Raw genomic sequence first — 24,155 nt, 5'->3', positions numbered from 1 at the left:
TAAAACTAACTGAAAAGGGAAAGAAAGGAAATATTCAATTTAAAACAACACAAAACAAACTTAAATACATATCAAACTTTTAACATAACCATGCAGAGGACAAAATTATTTCAAGTGGTTTTTAAGCTTAGCACACTTTCATCTGATCATTAGATATGCTATAAAGATAAAAGAACCACAAAGAAATCTTTATCTTCCCTTAGTTTTTTGTAGTAGTAATACTGTGCTATTGTTTTAAACAATTGTAGGGTAAAGCAAATAAGTAAACTATGAGTGTTATTAAGAACTTAAATTGTTAAGAAAGAAATAGCTATATAAAATCAAAGGTAAGAAATAATGTATAATGCTGAATTTGAGTTAGAAATATCATTATTACTTACAGTGCATAAGCCTTCCTCTCAGGCTTTGATAGCTGAGGAACACAGGTTAAGAAGAAGCTTATAAGGAAACAATCAGACATATTCACAATGTGGGACATTCCAAAAGAAAAAGAAAAAAAAAATCACCGTCTTAAGTAGAGGTGAGTGAACGAACAAAACAACAAAAACCAACCTCTGAGTCTTGACTGGGTCCAGTTCAAACAAAAATCAGCCACAAAAGATGTATGGGGATGGGGCGCCCTAGCTAGCTCAGTCCTCGGAGCAAGTAAGTAACTCTTGATCTCCAGGTGGTGAGCTCCAGCCTCATGCTGCGGGTGGTGATTACTTAAAATAGCTAAATAATAAGTAAAATGAGACATGGGTAATAACTAGGAAATTTTGACTAAGGAGTGGATATTAGGTAATAATGAAATTATTTCTAATATTCTTAGGTGTGATTATGGTTTAGTAGTTAGAAGAATGTTTTCATTCTAAAGAGTTACAGGCTAAATATTAGAGCTGATGTGTCATGATGTCTGTAACCAACTTCCATATATATAAATATATATATACACACACATATTTATACATTAAGGAAAATGGTAATGTTACTAACTATTGAATCTACATCATGTTAATAATTGCTGAATCTAGGAGTGTCTGGGTGGCTCAGTGGGTTAAAGCCTCTGCCTTCAGCTCAGGTCATGATCCCAGGGTCCTGGGATCGAGCCCCACATCAGACTCTGCTCAGCTGGGAGCCTGCTTCCTCCTCTCTCTCTGCCTGCCTCTCTGCCTACTTGTGATCTCTGTCAAATAAATAAATAAAATCTTTAAAAATAATAATAATAATTGCTGAATCTAGGTGATAGGTATGATATACAATGCTTATTGTGTTGGTCTTTCAAGTATTCTGTGTATTTGAAATTTTCATTGAAAATTTTGAAGATAAGTGTTTATAGTTAAAAAGGTAAGTAGTTGGGTTGGCCTCTGGCTCGTTCTTTCTCCACACGTGGCTGGTGACCACAGAGCTGTTCAGTGCATGCCCTCCTCACTGCCTGCGTCTCCCTTGGACTCTCCTCACGTCCGTCACAGGAGCCACCGCGCTGACACCAATCCTATGGCACCTTCCATATGCAACCAGGATTGTGGAGGCCCTGGGGCATGGTCCAGGGAGAACCGGGTCACCATACTGGACACTGTGGAATAATTAATCCAAATGCTACCATATTCATTGGAAACAGTGTGATAATTCATCTTCCCAGAGTATCTGAGGAAGCAGAGAAAAATGTCCAAAAAGGAAAAGGCCTGGAAGGCTAGGAAAAAAGGCTTACCCTAACTGACAGTGCTCCTGTTGTATTTGATTCTCAACAAGGATCTGATGGTCTCCAGGAGCAAAAGAGACAATAAGAAGCAAAAAAAAAAAAAAAAAAAAAAAAAAAAAAAGGTACCACAAAAAAGGGCATGGGCCCAGTTTAATCCCAAAGCTACTTGGAGTGAACTGATCTTATTTCTGACTTTAATGGCTTCTCTGAGAGGTTCAAAGTTCTAGATAACCAATACAAATAACATGCCCCACTTTGGAAATTAACAATTAAGTAAATTACAAAACCTCAAGGGCTATATGGAAAGGATTAAACCAATGGTGAGAGATGGTTTCCTCTCCGAGGTCCTGCATGGACCACCAAAGAAAATCTTGGTACAAGATGCCAATGCAGAACTACTAGATAGTAATTTTAGGACTTATCCTTTTGTAACCTCTTCAAACTGTACAGTGGGAGGTGTCTGTACCTGATTGGGTATACTTTCCCAAAATGCTGGAGAAGTGATGGGGTCCTAAAAGCATACAAAACTCAAGTTGGCACTGGTGACTTCACTACAGAGTAAGACAATGAAAGTGGAGAATTAATACAAAAAGAGGTGGAGGGTTTGGGGTAGCCACTGGAAGGAGAAAAAGATGGGTCTGGCTGGACCTCATCTCGCTCAAATGTGCTCAAATGATTAATGAATTTCCTGTGTTGGCACTTAAAAGAATAGATATTTTGGACACATTTACAGAAATCAAATTTGGAGTTGCTTACAAGGTAGATGGTGAAATCCTTCCTCATTTCCCAGGAAACCAAGAAATCTTAAATAAATCTTAAAGCTCAGTATAAGGCTCTCCCAGGTTGGAACATAGATAATCGAATGCAAGGATATTTGAAGAACTACCTGTTAAGGCCCAAAATTACATTCATTTTATTGAAGAAGAGCTTCAAGTTCCAGTTAAATGGATTGGTAGAGGTAAATCCAGAGAGTTTATGATTCGATTCTTTTAAGGATTTCCAGTGATACCAGAAACACTCCTTGAGGTATGGAGTGGGGTGGGAAGAGGACTTTTGTAAATATATCATTCATGGGGAGCCTGGGTGGCTCAGTCGGTTAAAGCCTCTGCCTTCGGCTCAGGTCATGATCCCAGGCTCCTGGGATCGTGTCCCACATTGGGCTCCCGGCTCAGCAGGGAGCCTGCTTCCTCCTCTCTCTCTGCCTGTCTCTCTGCTGAGGTGATAGGTATCAGACAGACTGATCTCTGTCTGTCAAATAAATAAATAAAATCTTTAAAAATATATATTTCATTCATGATCTTCAAATTTCAAGAATAAAGACACCAAAGTGAGTTTTAAGCCCTTCCACGGTTTCTAGTCATTTAAGATGCTGGCTGGTGTAGAGAGAAACTGTGGCATGTGCCAGCGTCAGTCACGTCCACTAGGTGAACTGCCGAGTCATGCGTTGCTCCCACTGTTCACAGTGCCACATTTTCTTTTGGTGTTTGGAAATAGTATGATCCGTGCTGCTTTAAATCTAAAATAGAATTCCTTTCAGTGTAGTTTCTCTTCATCATTGTCATTGTGTGTTCTTGGGCTTTACCTCAATCAAAAGGTAAGGACAATTCATGCAGTTTTGCACAAATATTTGCCACATTCTGGTCATTCAGTTATCATTATAATCTTTGCTATTATAAAAACGTGGTGAAAAGTAGGGTTCTGTAAACTTTTGTAATGCTATAAATTCTGTCTAACTTGTAAACTGTTCATTTTCTGCTGAGACCATTGCAAATTTGAGCTTTGGCGAGGAAGGGAGGTTATATTCATGTAACCTTTAGTTTGTATCAAACACAAAATTTATTTGTCTCTGTGTGTCATTTAATACATTTAACATTAAATTAAATGCTCAGAGAAAGTTATTCCCTAAAACAACAATCTCAATGTTAAAAAAAAAAATTAAGTTATTGAAAGTTCATTATGATAAATGGTGGATGTTTTCCTTTAATTTCAGGCATTAACTCTGAGATGTATAGCTGTACTTCTTTATTTTACCGTTACTTCTAAATCCAGTGGGTTGATTCTTCAGCATTGTGCATGCCATTATGCCTACAAAATCATTTATAAGTGTCAAAATGAACCCAAATTGTCACTCATAATTTTGATCATGCCTTTACTTTTTTCTTTTCTGGGAAAAAAGAAGTGTTGTTTCAACAATTAGGCTTAACATACTGTGTTATTCTTCAATGAATTAATTTAAATGTTTAAATTAGGTGCCACTTAAATTTATGTTATTATACAATCATTTCTAGTAAAAAATAAATTCATAAATAATAATAGAAAGGTAAATACTCAGCTACATATTATTAAAACTAGCTATTAAATTACATTTATTAAGTCAGGTATTATATTAAAGCAGCTATTGAAGTAGCTATTCAGAACTAATCATTCCTCAAAAGCTACAATTTTACTATAGAATTCAGTAAACCGACGACTATACATAACAGTGAAAGACTGTAAGAAAGTCAACAGATGATGCCTGCTCATGTGTTGGAAGAGGATGGGGGATGAGGAGGAGGAGAGAGGACATAATCCTAAAACATACACCTAGAAGAAGGGGCTCAGATTTTCTTTCTAATTTTCCCCATATTTAAAAAAATAAAAGTTTCATTTACACTGAAACCTGACGATTTCAGTTTGTTTAACTGCAGTTAAGACGAGCAGAATTTTATAGAAGAGAAGCTCGTTATATATGAAGATCTATGGAAATACCCTGTAAACATAGTACCTAACCTAGCACATTGATGGCCAAAAGGCAGTTCAACCTAATTCTGGTTCCATTTCCTAGAAAAATGGCACCATCTGCTGGCTGGGCAAAGGCAGAATCCATAGGCCTGACCTGTCTCTTTTCACAAATCAGTGAAATCAGTTCCGTAGTGCAAAACTTTCAGGATTCATCTGGGAAAAGAGATCAGAGTACATTCATTGATGTTTATCACTCGGGCAGAGAAGACAGATAAACTCTTTCATTTCAACGCCTTAAAATTTATATGAGCTGTTCAGAAGGCTGCTTCTTGTTTTTTAGTAGAGAATGGTGATGTTTACCAAGCTATCAAGGGTCTTAAGACTAGAGTAGACCACTCTTTAACAATTTCACCACCATATCCACCCCCCATCAGTTACTGAGCAAGAGTCTACATCTCTGCTCTCAGATTTGCTTTGCTTTTGTAGAAACATCCAATAATGTGGTGATAAGTTCAACAGAATGATATATTTGTTATGTCCCCAAGGAGGAGACAGCCAACATTTCAATCTTCAAGTGGCCTCAACACAGCCACAGATTTAAGAGGGTGATGTGCCCGCAACAGACACAGACACTCTGGACAAATGAAGATGTGTGTGTTAAGAAACTCTGGTTTCTTAACCTGGTAGGCGATCCGAAACCCAAGAAGTTAAAACTGCCTTTTTTTTTTTTTTTTAATCCTTTCTCTTAAACCCTATACTGGATCTCTCCTGACTTTCCCAGAGTGGCAACAGGGTCCCCTAAGAAAAATTATTTCAACACTGTTATAGGCAAAATTTTGGCATCCAAAATTCCTATGTTGTAGTCCTACTTCTAGAATCTCCAGCTGACTGTGTTTGGAGACAGGGTATTTAAAGAGGTAATTGACATGAAATGAGTTCATTAGGGTAGGCCCATATCTAATGTGACAAATCTAGTGTCCTTCAAGGAAGAGCAGGGTAGGACACAGTCACACAGAAAGAAGACCATGGGAAGAAAGGATGGAAAGGCAGTCATCTACAAGCCAAGGCGAGAGGCCTCAGAAGAAGCCAACCCCAGACACCTTGATCTCAGACACCCTGCAGCCTCCAGAATTGTCAAAAAAGAACTTTCTGTTATTTCAGCCACCTGGTCTGTGGTTCTTTGTTATGGCAGCCCCAGCAAAAACATAATCCTATCTTTACACAGCAGCTGAGAGAAAGGAAAGCAAGAGAAGTAACAGGACATGATCCCAAACAGTAGCACATTCCAGAAAGAGGGAGTTTTGGCTGCCTTCCTTGCTACCACCCAAGCTCCAACTGCAATGGCTCATGGAGAGTTTCTAAGGACCCCATTATGTCTTTGCCCCATGTCAGAGTTCCTCTTCTGTGGAATGGAAGTAAGATTAGGAAGCTCTGAGCTTCACCTGGAGATTAGAGAATGTAGCCAGCAATTAAGCGGTTATTGTCCTATACATAACAAGTAGCAAAAAATGTGTTGCTGAACAGTAAGTAGGCTGTGAACAAGGAAAGGGAACCTCTTTTCTTTTAAGTTAATTGCAACCATTCCCCTTCTCTAATTGCAAAAGTAAAACATTTTTATTGCAGAAAATATAAAAGATATAAGATACAAAGAAGAGAAGTCATCTGTAGTCCTCACTCGGAGACAACTCTTCATTGTTTTAATGTTTCATTCCAGTCATTTTTCTATGCATATGTTTAACCAAATTAGATACACATACAGAGTTTTATATTTTGCATTTGCCCCTTATCATATTGATAAAAATGTTCTCATTTCTTTAAATATTACTCTTCTCCCCATTTTCTTGGGACTTGTGCAATCCTTCGCAGGGAGGCGAGTGACTCACTTCCAAGTGGGCCTCCCAGTTCCACATGACCACCACCAGCCCACCAGTGACAACGGTCTACTCAGAGTCACCAAGGCAAGGAACATTCACTGATCAGCCCCCTCACTCTTGTAGGTGACACACAGTCCACTGGAGTCAACGAGTCAACGTGAGTGGCCACAGAAAGGACAATGGTCACGCAAACATAGAGAAACTCCCCCTTTATTCAAGTAGTTAGAGACTGAAATTATTAAACAGAGGCTCTAGGGTTCTCCCTTTAACGTTCTTTGCTGATGACCTACTTGGCCTGAGTAAACTTTCACACTCCTTTAATACAAATTCATCCTACCTTTGACATCAGGCCGCTGTGGAACCAAGTTCATGCTGTCTCTCAGCTCCCTTGGTCTCTGGAGAATCCACCTGGGCTTCTGTCTTGGTGTTTATACCCATATCTCTGCCACAGGTGGAAACTGTCTCCTCTTGCCCTTTTCCCCATGTACCTTATCTATACAACTCATTAAATAACACAGAGACCAACATCAGCCACCGTTACACACAAACACACACGCACGTGCGCGCACACACACACACACACACACACACACACAATGACCACGCACAGCTCACTTTACTCCACTTCTGAACTCACAGGAGCCTGAACTCCCACTCCCCACTTCTAGGTGCTCTGCTGCAGAAAACTCAACAAACTCTCAGAGTAACGCTTCTCTAAATTTTAAAAATAAGAGAACACAGAGGCCAGAAGCAAAATGACCTGCCCAAGACCACACAACAAATAAGGGGATGAACCAGAATCTGAAGCCAGACATTCTGGTTCCCGAGTTCCTGGGCTTCATGGGTATATCTTATTACTAACAATGATTAACATTTCTTGAGGATGTGCTCTACGCCAGATGCTGTGTTGAGCCAAATCTCTTAACAATGCTGGAAGGTAAGTATCAGTGTGAGTTCTAGGTGACAGTTGAGAACACTGGGTATATTACAGTCACTACACCTTACCTGGTCAAAACATCGGCTTTACTGGCTAGGTGATAGAGGGATTTTTTTAGTTTTGTTTTCATTTTTTGAAACTGATTTTTAAATATTTGCTTTTATCTATAATGACATTCACTTTTTTGGTTGTATAATGCCCTATTCATGGGTCCACAGAGGCAGGTATCCAGCACCACAATCAAGATACAGAATAGTTCCATCACCCCTAAAATTCCCTTGGGTTCTTCCTTTGTAATCAAACATTCCCCAGTCCCATCCTCTGGCCCTGTCCTTTCGTCCTAAAACAGCCCAGTCTGCTCAACATCACACCCTTCTCTGCATTTTAATGTGATTATGTTTAAAGACTTCATAATATTGAGCTACCGTGAACATTTAGGATAAATGTCTTTGGTCATGGTGTATTTTCTCCTAGTGCACTGCTGGAATACGTTTGCTAGTATTTTATTGGGATTTTTGCATCAACAATTATAACTGAGGTTAGTCTGTGGTTTCCTTTCTCATGCTATTTTGGTCAGGTTTTAGATCAGTGTCATACGGGCGTAATAAGATAATGGGGTTGCTTCCTACTTTCTCTGTGGTACAGACTAATTAAAATAACATCAGATTCAGGGAACCTGGGTGGCTCAGCCAGTTGGGTGTTAGACTTGATTTCAGCTCAGGTCATGATCTGAAGGTCATGAGATCGAGCCCCATGTCAGGCTCTGCACTTAGCACAGAGTTTGCTTGAGATCCTCTCCCTCTCGCCCTCCCCTGCTCAAACTCTCTTGTGCATTCTCCTTCTCTCTCTAAAATAAAATAAATAAAATCTTAAAAAAAAAAATCAGGGGTGCCTGGGTGGCTCAGTGGGTTGAAGCCTCTGCCTTCAGCTCAGGTCGTGATCCCAGGGTCCTAGGATCGAGCCCCGCATCGGGTCTCTGCTCAGCAGGAAGCCTGCTTCCTCCTCTCTCTCTGCCTGCCTCTCTGCCTACTTGTGATCTCTGTTTGTCAAATAAATAAATAAAATCTTAAAAAAAAAAGATCACATCAGATTCATCTTTTCCATAGAGGTGTTTCAGGTACCTTTTGACAAGTAAAAGAGATTTACTGACACAAGATGCAGACCGGGGTCATCTCTGCCCCCACACACAGGCCTTCCTTCATTTCCACCCCTCATTTTATTTTCCTCACTCGCCTCGCCTCAGCCCTTCTTTCTGCTCCTCCACAGAGTCTCCACAAGAGCCTGTTTCCAAACCTGCCTTTTCAGTACTCCCCTCATTTCACCAGAAAAATGCCAGTTATAGCATATTTAAATTTTTCATTTGCATATGTCACATTACCAAGTTCATTTGAAATTATAAATTACAAAACTTTTCACCAAATTAGTTTAGTTCTTTTGTTTGTTTGTTTAAGAGCCAGAGAGCAGGAGGAGGGGCCCAGAGGGAGGGAGAGAGAAAATCTCAAGCTCATGACCTGAGCTGAAACCAACAATTGGACACTTAATCAACTGAGCCACTCAAATGTCCCAAGTTATTTATTTCAAAACAATATTTTGTAGGGGGAGAAAGGTGGCCAAGGTGTATAAAAGGCTACAGAGTGTTTCCCAGCATGCCGCGGCCAACCCAATTCTACTCTCTGGGTTTTTTTGTTCCATATCATGAAGAGAGGAATTGGGGAGCAAACATAAGACTATAAAGATTTCATGCAAGAGCAGTTACATTCATAGAAGCAAAAGTGAATGGAGAACAGAAATAATTCTGTGACTAAAAGTGTAGGGATGGAAGATGCAGGACATATCATGGCATGAAATGTCCATTTAACTGTGTGTCTACAGATCTGGCCTCAGAGTGAAACCAATTAGCTGCTTTTAAACCCTCAAGGCTATTTTCAGGTAATGGTATAAGATATTTCATTTTTGACAACTCTATAAACTGTATTTTGGATGACTCAATCTAACTTTGTTTTTGCCTTGGAAAGTAAACTAAGGGGCCCCTTTAACACTTTGGTTTTTTTTTTTTTTTTTTCTCTTACAATTCTTCTCTAGGGTAATAAGCACTAAAAGTTAATTTAAGTAAGTTTGAATGTGACTCTATTTTATTTGCTTATAAAACCACACAGAGATTGGTTTATACCATTTTTATATTTAAAAAGAGAAAATTACAACATCACCTAATCAGAGAAGTAAGTTTGAAAAAATATCGGGAGTCTTAGGTCACTTTAAAAACTGGTCCATCACAGGATTTGCTGTGCTCTGGAACAGTGCGGCCACTGTGCCGAGGACAGCGCGCCTCCCAGAGGCTTCAGGGTGTGGGGCCCCGCTCTGCAATTCATTTGTTGACTCCTGCTCCCTCTGCTGGCTCCACAGCTCAGTGACCAGCCCGAACAGGACGTGTGTCAGGCCCGGAATGGGCCTCAGGAACGGCAAAGACTAGTAACTAGCACTAGTCAGCCAGAGAAAGACAAATGCCATAGGATTTCATTCATATGTGGAATTTAAGAAACAGAACAGACGAACATAGGGAAAAAAAATAAATAAGACAAAATCAGAAGAGACAAGCCACAAGAGACTCTTCAACTCTAGGGAGCACACTGAGGGCTGCTGGAGGGGGGATGGTGGGGGGATGGGGTGACCAGGGGATGGGCATTAAGGAAGGCACGTGTTGTGATGAGCACTGGGTGTTCTATGCAGCTGATGAATCACGAATCTCTACCTCTGAAATCAATAATACACTATATGTTAATTAATTGCTAAAATTTAAAAACAGACTCGTACAAATGGGCAAACGGAGCCCCAGTGGGTGACAGATCTTGTTCAAATTCATAAAGTCAGTGACAGGGTTGGTGCTGTGACCGCAGGCTATCCACAATGCCACACAGCCCTCACAAATGCAAAACAGTCACAGCTCTTCAGACATTCTAGCACTTAGTGATATTCCTAAGCTTGACCTATGTTAAAAAAAAATAAAAATGTATTTCAAGGTGCATATACTATTAACTTGTAATGCATGCATAATGGTTGACATTTTAGCAGAGTTAACAGAAAGGTTTTTTAAAAAGAAAACAAAAAGTTCTGCTATTGATAGTAGTGATACATAGGATAAAAATAATGACTCTACAAAACATTATGATGAGCGAAACAGGCCAGAAAGAAAATAGTTCATTCATAAGATTCCATTGACGTGAAAGTTCTATTTCCAGAAGAGGTGCATCAGTGATGATAGAAATCAAACCAGTTTGGTTACCTGAAGCAGGAGAAACTTTAAATGGACATAAGCAAACTATCTGGGGTGATGAAAATCTTGATTGTACCACTGGTTACACAGTCACACATGTTTGTCAAAACTCACTGAATTATACATTTTTAAGTGAATGCATTTTTTATTAAAAGTTGTGTTTCAATAAAGTTAACTTACAAAAAAGTTCTGAGGGCGCCCTGGGTGGCTCAGTTGTTTAAGTGTCAGACTTTTCTTTTTTTAGATTGTATTTATTTATTTATTTATTTATTTGACAGAGAGAGAAAAAGAGCAATCACAAGTAGACAGAGAGGGAGGTGGGGGGTGGGGGGGAACAGGCTCCCTGCTGAGCAGAGAGCCTGATGCAGGGCTCGATCCCAGAATCCTAAGATCATGACCCAAGCTGAAGGCAGAGACCCAACCCACTGAGCCACCCAGGGGCCCCAGGCATCAGACTCTTGATTTTCAGGTCATGATCTTCAGGCTGTGGGACCGAACCCCACATCAGGCCCCATGTTGAGTGTGGAACCTGTTTGAGGAGTCTCTCTCCCTCTCGCTCTGCCCCTCCCCCTGCCCCAAACAACCTCTCTAAAAAAACTTTTAAAAAAGAAAAAAAAAATTTTCTGTACTAGTTAAATCATAAAATGTAATCATAATCGGTTCTTTCAATCTGAATATACTTGGACTCAGTATTTAAAAGAGGAAAAAGAATAGATACTATCTTCAATTTTTTAGCCACAAACTTTTATTTCCTTTAAAGAACAAAAATCTGAGGATGCCTGGGGGGCTCAGTTCATTAAGTGGCTGCCTTCAAATCAGCTCACGATCCCAGGCTGCTGGGATCAAGTCCCGTCAGGCTCCCTGCTCAGTGGGGAGTCTGCCTCTCCCTCTGCCTGCTGCTCCCCCTGTTTGTGTGTGCTCTCCTCTCTCTCTCTCTGACAAATAAATAAAATCTTTAAAAATAGACACATAAAATAAAGAACAAAGATCTCGAACCAAAAGGCAGGGAGGGTTAGAGAGAGGACTCACTGTCTCTACATGTTCTGGTGGAAGATGATCCAGTGCCAAAGCCAGCACACCGACAGGAGGAGGAAAATTATGGTGTGAGTAAAGCACTGGATGAGAAAGTCTTCCTCATCCCAACCCCTCTCGGTGGCACTTGTTCAGGTGTGGCCCAAAGGCCTACATGCATGTGGCAGAGGCAAAAGCGGGACAGAGTAAAGCACTGGAGTCCCCAGGATGCCCGGAGGCATGAGCACTGGGGTGGGTACTCAGCTGGTGGGTGGTACGGAGGCAAAGCTTCTCCTCTGCAGATGACCTAGAGAAGCCAGGTCTCTCTCTGGTGCACCAGCACCCACGTTGCAGAACAACCCTGCTTTCATCTGCCACGCTTCAGAAACACCCTCCCATGATTATTACTTTATGGCATGCCGTCTTACGCATAGTGAATTAGGAGTTAGATGGAAAAAGCTGTTCTGAATTCTGTGATCGAATTAGCTTGTAAGAAAGTGAACTAAACAAGTGTTTCCTGTTATATCTATCTCCCCAAGAGAGGGATATTTTATGTTTCACGATTTTATTTGACTCCTATGTCATTGGTAGGAGACATTGCTTCGGGCATGACACAATCCAGAGACAGCTAAGAATGTGGTGGCAGCAACAGAGAGTATACTCTCTGTGTACTCCCAAGGTGGTAAATAAACTAATAACAACACATACTGTGTTGTTAAATGAGATAGTACTTCTATATTATACTTCTATATTAAATGAGATAGTTTACTCTATTACTACACTAAACTATTAGTTTAAACTATCTCATTTAATCCTCATATCAACCCTATCGTGGAAGTACTAGTATTTCCCCCGTTTCACAGTTGAAGAAACTGGGGCAGAGAGAAAGATGTTCAGCAGCTTGACCAAGGTTATAGAATTAGTGAAGGTCAAGGCCGAAAGCATACCCATGCTGAGTCCAGAGCTCGTGCTTTTAATGATCATGGGCTAGTCCTCTCGGCAGAAGAAGGAAATAAAGGGGTGGGTCCTTTAGACCTTTGGTACTTAAAATGTGGGCCATGGGTCAGCAGCATCACCATCAACTGGAGGTTGTCAACAATACACAGCCACAGGCCCCCCTCAGAACCTACTAAATTAGAATTGGCATTTTAAGAGATCTTCAGGGGATTTATTAAAATTTGTTAAGCATGGCTCTAAAGAAGAAAGCTTTAGGTATTTCTTGTTTTGTTTTGGTTTGCTTTTGTTTTCGTTCCAGACTCCTTTGAGAATTTGATGAAAGTTATGGACCCTGAGCATACCATGCACAGGATTTCAAAGAACTCATGGACTCATGCTTAGAAAACCCTGCTGTAGAGGGTGTGAAAATGCTGGAACCAGTCTTTTATACCGTCCATGCATTATTACATTTAACCCTTATAAACCCACTACTGATAACAGAAACTTGAAGAGGTTAACTTGCCTTGGTCAGAGCTAGGACATGGTGACACCAGCGTCAAATCTGGACATTCTGTTGCCAGGGTCAAGCTAGCACACCAAGCTGCCTAGGCATAACTCAGCCACAGTGATGCTAAAGCACATCCCGACAGAACTTGCCTTCTCTTTGACAAGATCTCCATCTAGACTACTGTTCTGAAAGAAACACTGATGTGATGAAGAAGAAAGGGACACTGCCTAGAGGAAGGAGGCTGGCCGGATGGACCCCAGCAATCTATGAATGGTGGATGTTCACCCAGATCCCCCTGGCGTATCTTTCTGACACACTTCCAACCTGCATAGCCTCAAGTGACATGCTAATCCATGATCAGCGCCTACTGCACTATTCTACTCTAAGCCATGGTTGATACATTCAATGTCGAGTGCCAACTGATTAACTGGTAGTAACTTCTTGGCTTTCAACACTTGAAGACTGACTTGATTAGTGATTGATCACAGAAGACCATGATTGATGAGTAATGTCTGCCCCCAAGAGCACAGGATAACATAGCAATTGTAGAACTAGCATCACTTATTTGCCACCTGGTACATTTAATCACTTCTTCATACCCCTGGATTTTTATTCCTTTATTTAACATGCCCGTACTATGTGAATTCTGTACAAGCAGCAGAAGGACTCTTATCTATCCTAACAGAGTAAGGTACATAACATGCCTGACAGAATGGAGAATTATTATATTTATACACACCTTAAACACTTTCTTTTCTATTAAAACACTTAAATCCATGTGTATTAACCAATTTTGGATGTAGGGCTGCCTTTTTTTGCTTCTGGGTACACTCTTCGGAGCACTCCATGGGTTTGTTTGTTTTTTTTTTTCATACTGCATTACTGCTTAAAGAATGAAAGTAATCAGAAGACTTTTACCTGATTTTTTTCCCACCAGTAAAAAATGGCTTCCCCACACCTAATCCCAAAAGTTAAAATTTTATGGAAAATTCAGCTCTATAGTCTTTCCAAGCATTGGACTTAGTTGTCAGAGTAACAACTCTTCTCTTTCCCCCTTATAGGTTACCAAACCACATAATATTTCATTAAATTATATAATTACTGTAACCAGTACAGCTGATACAGAGAGATTTGGAGAAGAACCACAACTGTTTACTGGACAGGATACTACTCAACCAGCTATAGGGAGCATGCACGGATATGTGTTACAGAGAACTGGAGAGCATTAGTTACTGTGATGAGACGAGCCACTGATGGCCAGTTAGAAGTCTCTGTTGTGCTACCCTGAGACCTCCCTAGTGGCATTCAATTAAACAGGACTCTCTATTAACCAGAATTTCTAACACATGATGCCCATAATGATGACCATAAGTCATTAAAGAGCCTGTTATAACTTGAGGGGTGTCTGGGTGGCTCAGTCAGTTGAGACCAACTCTTGGCTTCAGCTCAGGTCATAATCTCATGGATGATGGGATCGAACCCTGTGTTGGGCTCCATGTTCAGCAGAGAGCCTGCTTGGAGATTCTCTCCCTCTGCCTTCCCCCCACTCACACATGTGCATCCTCTATCCCTCTCAAATAAAAAAATCAATCTTTTTTTTAAAAGATCCAAATGTAATTTTGAATTATAAAATGAAGGGAGACAAAAGATTAAAGTATGTTCAGGAACTCCTTGTTGATTCACTTTTTTTTTTCCTTTGGTCTTTTGACATTAGTTTGTACTATCCTGGAATTTAGGAATCCCTGTAATTCATTTCTGGAAGAAGGAAAGGTTAAAAATATATAAAAAAAAATAAGTTCATTATCTCTATATTGTTTAAATAATTTTATTGCATTCAATACCCTGAAGAAAGAACTTCTCTTGGCCTCTATTAACAGAAACCAAACATAGCAGTGGACAGTCTAGAGCTGGAAGGGCCACCCTCTGGTCATCAAGAGCACAGGCTCTTCCTTTCTGCTTCAATAACTTAACTGTGATTTCCATCTTCAAGTTTGCCTCACAGTCCCGAGATGGCTCATACAACTCCAGCAATCTAGGCAGGATGAAGAGAAAAGGAAGGAATTGGCACAAAGGCTGTGCTTTCTGGCCAACTCTGCACCTTCAGAAAAAGGTCCTTGGGAAGTCCCATCAAGTGACCTCTGCATACTTATTATTTGTGCCCTATCTATCTATGCATAAAATATCATTTTATAGCTAGGCACGTGGCCAGATGCAACAACTACAGAGGAAGAGAGAAAGACTAGATATTGAATAGACAATCAACAGTGCTTCCCATAAAATACAGTCCTCACAGGACATTCTTAAAACCTGATGATATGATAAACAACTTACGTCCTGACTGTCCAGGGAAGAGGGAATTTACTGTATATTGTTTTGCATTTACTGATCTCCTACTTGAGAAAAGCTGCTACAGATAACATTTTAGGCACCATGTAGAATATTTGCTTTACTCACTCTCTGTATCCATTTCTACCCACACACCATGCAGGACATTAGTCTTGGGTGCCATCTCCAGTTCATGTGGGAGCTGCCAAGAGTAGAATTCCACTTCTACCAAGTACATATTGTGTGCGCCCAATTCTGTGGTTGTGAGCTTTCAGAAGCTTTTAGAAGTCAAGCCCATCTTCCCAGTTTTTGCCAATCAGTTGCATCTGAGAGCACTAGATGCTCTAGCCTGGCAGCAAAAAGTAGCCAACTGGACCACCCAGGATGGGTCTGTCTCCACTTTCTCTTTTCTCGTCTTTAAGGAAGCCAACACTTATTTTAAGGCTGCAATGAGGTCTCTTCTTCAGTACCCAATCCAACATTTGCTACAGTGTATCTTAGACTCATTTGGAAATATAATTCACTAAATATTTTATAAGCCCTTAAGTGGGGGGGGAGGGGGCTGCCCTAAAGGAGGTCATGCTCCTAGCAAAGGAGATAAGATGCACAACACTGATCAAGGTGTAAAAGAAAGGCCTGGAGAAATTTTAGAGGAATGTCTATGTCTTCCTTAATCTGCTAACCTAATGCCTGAACAAGCCCCAACCCACAGGCACATTCCTTCCTTGTAGCTGGCTCAGACACTCCACTTAGTTTTGCCTTCATGAGGAAGACACTGGATTGTCTCACACTCTCTTTTTAGGTATTAAAGTGCAGTTCATCAAGCATCTCCAACCATAATCCTTTAGGGGAGTTTTAATCAATTCCTTCTACTTTCTTCATCTCTAATGCTTGCTTCTCTCAGATGCTCAATTGCCTGGCATTGTCACTAATGACAAACCCTTAGTGGGACCAGTTGAGATCATTTTAGCTTCTGTTGGGCTTGAACCATGGTCATCACCACCAATCCCAACCACTTAGCATGGCTCATAGTCAGACTGATAGTCTGATGGATACAGAAACTCAAATGAGCTCCAATCTAGCACCACTCTTTCAGGTATTACTTCCATATTAGATAAGGTGCCTATATGTCCCCAACTCCACATGTCCCAGCATCCAAACTTACAATGGTGGGGAAATGCCCTTTCTCTTACTTTCCTGGATACATGAATTGCATCCTCCTAATGTATAAGCAAATTGTCTGAGGTCATGCAATCTTAATTCCCAATGAACACAGTAGGGCAAGAATTCTGCGTTATTGATAAACAAATAAATAAAAATGCAGTATAAACCAATTAGCAACAGATATGTATAAGGAAGATAATATAATAGGTATATTCTGGCAGTAAGAATGTTCAGCAATACATATATAATTTGTTTTTCCACCTAAAATTCTTTCTATACAGTAGCCCATTTAGGCTTCTCACTTGTCCCGGGATATACATCAATAGTGCCAATATTTTTATCTTTCTTTTAAACACCAGAAAACAGAGTCTTAGGGTAAATAATTTTCTTAAAATCTCTCAGCTAGAACAATAGAATCTGAACTAAAACCCAGACATTCTGTCCAGAACTACTGTGCCTTCTACTACATTATCTGCTCATGGTGTTGCTCATAATGTTCAGCTAATTGTGTGGTTGCCCTAACTGAGGAAAAATTTTATAGTTTTATTATTTTTTTTAAGATTTATTTGTTTAGGGGCACCTGGGTAGCTCAGTGTGTTAAGCCTCTGCCTTCAGCTGGGGTCATGGTCTTGGGGCCCTGGGATTGGGCCCCATATCAGGCTCTCTGTTCAGCGGGGAGCCTGCTTCCCCCTCTCCCTCTGTCTGTCTCTCTGCCTACTTGTGATCTCTCTCTGTCAAATAAATAAATAAAATCTTTGGAAAAAAAGAGAGAGAGATTTGTTTATTTTAGAGAGAATATGGAGAGGAGAGGCAGGAGGGGAAGGGGAGGGAAAGAGAGTCATCAGCAGACTCTGCACTGAGTGTGGAGCCCAGTGTGGGGCTCTACCCCATGATGCTGAGATCATGACTGAGCCAAAAATTTAAAAAAAAAAAAAAGTCAGACACTTAACCAACTGTGCCACCCAGATACTGCTATTATTTTTTTAAAGATGGAGACAGAATTTTATTTTCTTAAGTTTTTATTTAAATTCCAGTTAGTTAATACACAGTATAATATGGGTTTCAGGTGTACAATATCGTGATTCAACACTTCCATATAACACCTGGGGTTCATCATGACAAGCATACTCCTTAATCCCCAACTCTTTTTTAACCCATCCCCCACCTACCTCCCCTTAAGTTCCTTTTTTTAAAGCAGGCTCCACACCCAGTGTGGGGCTTAAATTTACAACCCCAAGATCCAGAGTTGCATGCTCTACCAATTGAGCCAGCCGGGTGCCCCTGAACATTTTAAAATCTCCACCTTTTTCAGGATCCAAAAACCACTATGTGAGTTTACACATCCTCCTTAAGTTACTGAAATGAATTAGTCCTTTACGTCTTTGGTACTTTTCCCGGTGAAAGATGGAGTAATCCCCTTCTCCTTGAATGTGGGCTGACCAACATAATACCGTAGAAATGATGTTCTGGGATTTCCGAGGTCATAAGAAGACCTCTGTCAAGGCCTCATACAACTCACTCTTGAAGCCAGCCCCTATGCTGTGATGAAGCCCAAACAAACCTGGGGAGAGACCCATGAGGAGAGGAACCAAGGCTCCAGGAGACAGCCCCGGCTGAACTCCCAGCAGGAAGCCAGCACCAGCTTGCTAGCGATGTGAATGAGCCTTCTTGGAAATGACCAACCCTGGCCTTGGCAGGACAGATGAGCTGTCCCCATGCAGCCCTGCCCAACTGGCAGATGTGTGGACTATACAGATGACTGTTCTTATGTTAAGCCACCAAGTTTTGGGGTGGTTTGTTTTATAGCACATAACCGGAATCTACCTTTCTGAAACCTTCAGGCCCAAAAACCTAGCAAAAAGCAATATGGGGGACCTAGCTGGTTTAGTTGGGAGAGCATGAAACTCTTGATCTTGGGTCATGAGTTCAAGCCCCACATTGACCACAGAGCTTACTTTTTTTAAAAAATGTGGTGGCATACACCAAACTGGGTATGCCCTATATTTTCATCTTTATTTCACTTAGATAGTCTATTTTATAGGAAAAAAAGCAAATGAAGAGAGTATCTTATGATTTGCAAAAGCAAAAAAAAAAAAAAAGCAATTAGACAAATTGTTTTAAAATGCCTTCAACCCTAAATAATAAAAATCTTATTATAAATATGTTAGTATTTGGTTCAAAACTCTGTGGAAAGAATTAGGCCCTCAAGCTTTTACAGTTCCATGAAGGCCTGCTAAATATAGGAAAGTAAAACTGAAATTTATGTCAGTTTGTTAATGGCATCACTTAAAACTATAACAGTTAATTAACTAATTAACAACTTAATTAACTCAGCACTTAATTTACTTACTTGAGTTCACTTAAATTCCCTAGATGTGATTTAATGAACTTTCAATGTAATTCCTGACTAAACATGTAAATTGTGTGATGTATACGTCTTTAATTTAAAGGATATTACTTGAAATTAAATGATTTAAGACAGAACAGTAAGCCTAGATGAGAGTTTTCATTTTTTCTTCAATAGGGAGTATCTCTGAATTTCTGGCATGTAACAATTTTCCCATTCCACCTTTATCCTTTCAAAGAGAAAAATCATATCTGGGTTTGCTTATTTAACTGCATCAGTGTAAGATTCAGAATTCATCAAGCCAATGTGGGAAAATTTCATCATAGTTTATTAATAATTAATTATCTTATATTCTGAAAGAATGGACCCTGAGACTAACAACAGTGGAAAAATACTGAGAAAATTTGTTATAAAACATTGTCTATTCCATGGATTGATTTATCTAACGAATATACATACATAGCAGTTACATATAGTGATGCTACTTTAGTGTGGGGCCTGTAGACTTACACCAGCCTAAGCTGGAAACAGCTTTTCTCCTGTGTGTCTCCTTTCCTCTGATGTGACTACCACACTCACAATACTTCTGACATGAAGTGCATGTGTTTTCCCCCAGCAAGGAATGTACTGTGACACCAGCTAGGTGTCCTACAATTCAACTCACTTCTGACACTCTACTTAGAGTTAGCATCTGATCCCACAGGATAACGGTTCATTCCCATAAGACTGCCCTCTACTTCATGTCCAGGTTGTTCCCTGTGCTTCTGACCTGTCAACTATAAACCTGAGGTTCCCACAATCCCCTCCTGGGGTTTGATTAATTTGCTAGAGCGACTCACAGAACTCAGGGAAAAACTCACTTATGTTTACTGGTTTGTCCTTTTTTAAAGGGCATGATAAAAGATACAGGTAAGTAACCAGATGAAGAAGATGTCCCAGTGCAAGGTCTGGGAGGATCCTGAGTGCAGGAGCTTCTGTCCTGGTGGAATCGGGGTGTGTCACTCTCCCAGGAGGTAGATGTGTTCACCAACCTGGGTAGATGTGTTCACCAACCTGGAAGCCCTCCCCACCAAACCCTAGACTTCTGGGACTTTTATGGAGGTTTCATCATGTAGACATGATCAGTCATTAACTCCATTTCCAGCTCCTGCCCACCTGCTGTAGAATGGGGAAAAGGGGATGAAAATTCTAAGCTTCCGACTATGGCTGGGTCTTTTGGTAACAAGTCCCCATCCAGGAGCCATCCAGGTGCTCACCCAGAGTCAACTCCTTAAAACAAAAGACACACCTGGAGTGCCTGGATTGTTCAATTGCTTAAGCATCCAACTCTTGATTAAGACTCAGATCATGATCTTGGGGGTGAAGACCAAGTTCTGTGTCAACCTCCACACTCAGTGGGGAGTCTGCTTGAGACCCTCTCTCTTCCTTTGCCCTTCCCCCTCCTTCTCTCTCTCTCTCTCAAATAAATAATTTTTTTAAAAGACACTCAAATCTCCTAGGAAATTATAAGGGTTTTAGGACCCTTATGTCAGGAAACAAAATCTAAGAGCAAATATTAGAACAAAAGATGCTCCTCATGCTCTTATCATTAGGAAATTGCAAGTATTTTAGGGGCTCTGTGCCAGAACCTGGGGGCAGAGACCAATATATGTATATTTTCTGTTAACTCCTAGTCCATATACTTACTAGTGGGAGATAAGAAAAGTACAAAAATTGAGTGTTTAAGTACAACTATAGCACTTGAGAGTATAATTATGTGCCTAATGGCTATAATAATGATCTATTTAGGACTGTATTTTGTGTCTGGTTTTTACTTCATTTTTCTAATAATTCACTTTTATGATATTTTACAAACATCCTAGTCTACCCACAATGCTCTGATGCTAGAATTCAATTACAAGAGGAAAGTTGGAAAGAACCCAAATACCTGGAGGTTAAAAAGCATCCTGCTAAAGAATGAATGGGTCAGCCAGAAAATTAAAGAAGAATTGAAAAAATTCACGAAAACAAATGATAATGAAAACACAACTGTTCAAAATCTGGGACCCAGCAAATGCAGTCCTGAGAGGAAAATATATAGCGGTACAAGCCTTTCTCAAGAAACAAGAAAGGTCTAGGGGCATCTGGGTGGCTCAGTGGGTTGGGCTTCTGCCTTCAGCTCAGGTCATGATCTCAGGGTCCTGGGATCGAGTCCCGCATTGGGCTCTCTGCTCAGCAGGGAGTCTGCTTCCCTCTCTCTCTCTCTGCCTGCCTCTCTGCCTACTTATGATCTTACTCTGTCAAATAAATAAATAAAATCTTAAAAAAAAAAAAAGAAACAAGAAACAAGAAAGGTCTCAAATACACAATGTAACCCTACACCTAAAGGAGCTGGAGAAAGAACAGCAAAGAAAGTCTAAACCCAGCAGGAGAAGAGAAATAATAAAGATCAGAGCAGAAATCAATGAAATAGAAACCAAAAAAACAGTAGAACAGTCAACAAAACTAGGAGCTGGTTCTTTGAAAGAATTAATAAGATTGATAAACCCCTGGCCAGACTTATCAGAAAGAAAAGAGAAAGGACTCAAATAAATAAAATCATGAATGAAAGAAGAGAGATCATAACCAACACCAAAGAAATACAAACAATTATAAAAGCATACTATGAGCAACTATATGCCAGCAAATTTGATAATCTGGAAGAAATGGATGCATTCCTAGAGATGTATAAACTACCAAAACTGAACCAGGAAGAAATAGAAAACCTGAACAGACCCATAGCCAGTAAGGAGATTGAAGCAGTCATCAAGAATCTCCCAACAAACAAGCGCCCGGGGCCAAACAGCTTCCCAGGAGGAATTCTACCAAACATTTAAAGAAGAACTAATACCTATTCTCCTGAAACTGTTCCAAAAAATAGAAATGGAAAGAAAACTTCCAAACTCATTTTATGAGACCAGGATTACCTTGATCCCCAAACCAGACAAAGACCCCATTAAAAAAGAGAATTACAGACAATATCCTTGATAAACATAGATACAAAAATTCTCACCAAAATACCAGCTAATAGGATCCAACAGTACATGAAAAGGATTATTCACCAAGACCAAGTGGAATTTATTCCAGGGCTGCAAGTTTGGTTCAACATCCATAAGTCAATCAATAGGGTACAATACATTAATAAAACAAAGAACAAGAACCATATGATACCTCACTATGCTGAAAAAGCATTTGACAAAGTACAGCATCCTTTTTTTGATCAAAATTTTTCATGGTGTAGGGATAGAGAGTACATACCTCAATATCATCAACGCCATCTATGAAAAACCCACAGCAAATATCATTCTCAATAGGGAAAAACTCTCAGGTCAGGAACACGGCACAGCTGTCCAATATCACCACTGCTATTCAACATAGTACTAGAAGTCCTAGCTTCAGCAATCAGACAGCAAAAAGAAACTAAAGGCATCCAAATCAGCAAAGAAGAGGTCAAACTATCACTCTTTGCAAGTGATATGATACTTTATGCGGAAAACCCAAAAGACTCCACTCCAAAACTGCTAGAACTCATACAGGAATTCAGTACTGTGTCAGGATATAAAATCAATGCACAGAATCAGTTGCGTTTCTATATAACAACAAGAGAAAGGGAAAATAAGGAGTCAATCCCATCTACAATTGAACCCCAAACCATAAGATACCTAGGAATAAACCTAACCAAAGAGGCAAAGAATCTGTATCCAGACAACTATAAAGTACTCATGAGAGAAATTGAGGAAGACACAAAGAAATGGAAAAATGTTCCATGCTCCTGGATTGGAAGAACAAATATTGTGAAAATGTCTATGCTACCTAAAGCAATCTTACATGTTTAATGCAATCCCTAGCAAAATACCATCGATTTTTTTTCAAAGAAATGGAACAAATAATCCTAAAATTTATATGGATCCAGAAAAGACCTTGAATAGTCAGAGGAATGTTGAAAAAGAAACCCAACATTGGCGGCATCACAATTCCAGACTTCAAGCTCTATTACAAAGCTGTAATCATCAAGACAGTATGGTACTGCCACAAAAACAGACACATAGATTAATGGAACAGAAAAGAGAGCCCAGAAACGGATCCCCAACTCTATGGTCAACTAATCTTCAACAAAGCAGGAAAGAATGTCCAATGGAAAAAAGACCCTCTCAAAAAAAAAAAAAAAAGAAAAGAAAAGAAGGGATGCCTGGGTGGCTCAGTTGGTTAAGCGGCTACCTTTGGCTCAGGTCATGATCCCAGCATCCTGGGATCGAGTCCCGCATCGGGCTCCTTGCTCAGCAGGAAGCTTGCTTCTCCTTCTGCCTCTGCCTGCCACTCTGTCTGCCTATGCTCACTGTCTCTGACAAAGAAAGAAAGAAAGACAGACAGACAGACAGACAGAAAGAAAGAAAGAAAGAAAGACAGACCCTCTCTTCAACAATGGTGTTGGGAAAATTGGACAGCCACATCCAGAAGAATGAAACTGGATTATTCCTTACACCACACATAAAAATAGACTCAAATGGATGAAGGACCTCAATGTGAGACAGGAATTATTCAAAATCCTTGAGGAGAACACAGGCAGCAATCTCTTCGACCTCAGCTGCAGCAACTTCTTCCTAGAAACATCGCCAAAGGCAAGGGAAGCAAGCGCAAAAATGAACTATTGGGATTTCATCAAGATCAAAAGGTTTTGCACAGCAAAGGAAACAGTTAACAAAACCAAAAGACAACTGACAGAATGGGAGAAGATATTTGCAAATAACATATCAGATAAAGGGCTAGTATCCAAAATCTATAAAGAACTTATCAAACCTAACACCCAAAGAACAAATAATCCAATCAAGAAATGGGCAGAGGACATGAACAGACATTTCTGCAAAGACAACATCCAGATGGCCAACAGACACGTGAAAAAGTGCTCCACATCCCTCGACATCAGGGAAATCCAAATCAAAACCACAATGAGATACCACCTCACATCAATCAGAATGGCTAAAATTAACAAGTTAGGAAATGACAGATGTTGGTGAGGATGCAAGAAAGGGGAACCTTCCTACACTGCTGGTGGGAATGCAAGCTGGTGCAGCCTTCTGGAAAACACCATGGAGGTTCCTCAAAAAGTTGAAAATAGAGCTACCCTATGACCCAGCAATCACACTACTAGGTATTTACCCCAAAAATACAAATGTAGTGATCAGAAGGGGCACGTGCACTTGAATGTTTATAGCAGCAATGTCCACAATAGCCAAACTATGGAAAGAACCTCGATGTCCATCAACAGATGAATGGATAAAGAAGATGTCGTGTATATATATAATGAAACACTAGGCAGCCATCAAGAGAAATGAAATCTTGCCATTTGCAACAACATGAATGG

The 24,155-nt window shown here is 40.1% G+C and overlaps 1 pseudogene; it reads left to right on the top strand.

Annotated features, from left to right (window-relative positions):
• The first annotated feature begins 1,520 nt into the window (after positions 1-1,520).
• On the top strand, positions 1,521-2,674 carry LOC101676581 (annotated as a pseudogene).
• The last annotated feature ends 21,481 nt before the right edge of the window (positions 2,675-24,155 follow it).

Source organism: Mustela putorius, unplaced genomic scaffold (assembly GCF_011764305.1).
Source record: "Mustela putorius furo isolate JIRA1106 unplaced genomic scaffold, ASM1176430v1.1 tig00000854_pilon_pilon_pilon, whole genome shotgun sequence".
NCBI classification, from domain to species: domain Eukaryota; kingdom Metazoa; phylum Chordata; class Mammalia; order Carnivora; family Mustelidae; genus Mustela; species Mustela putorius.
The sequence above is the reverse complement of the archived record's forward strand: the minus strand, read 5'-3'. Positions and strand labels throughout refer to the sequence as shown.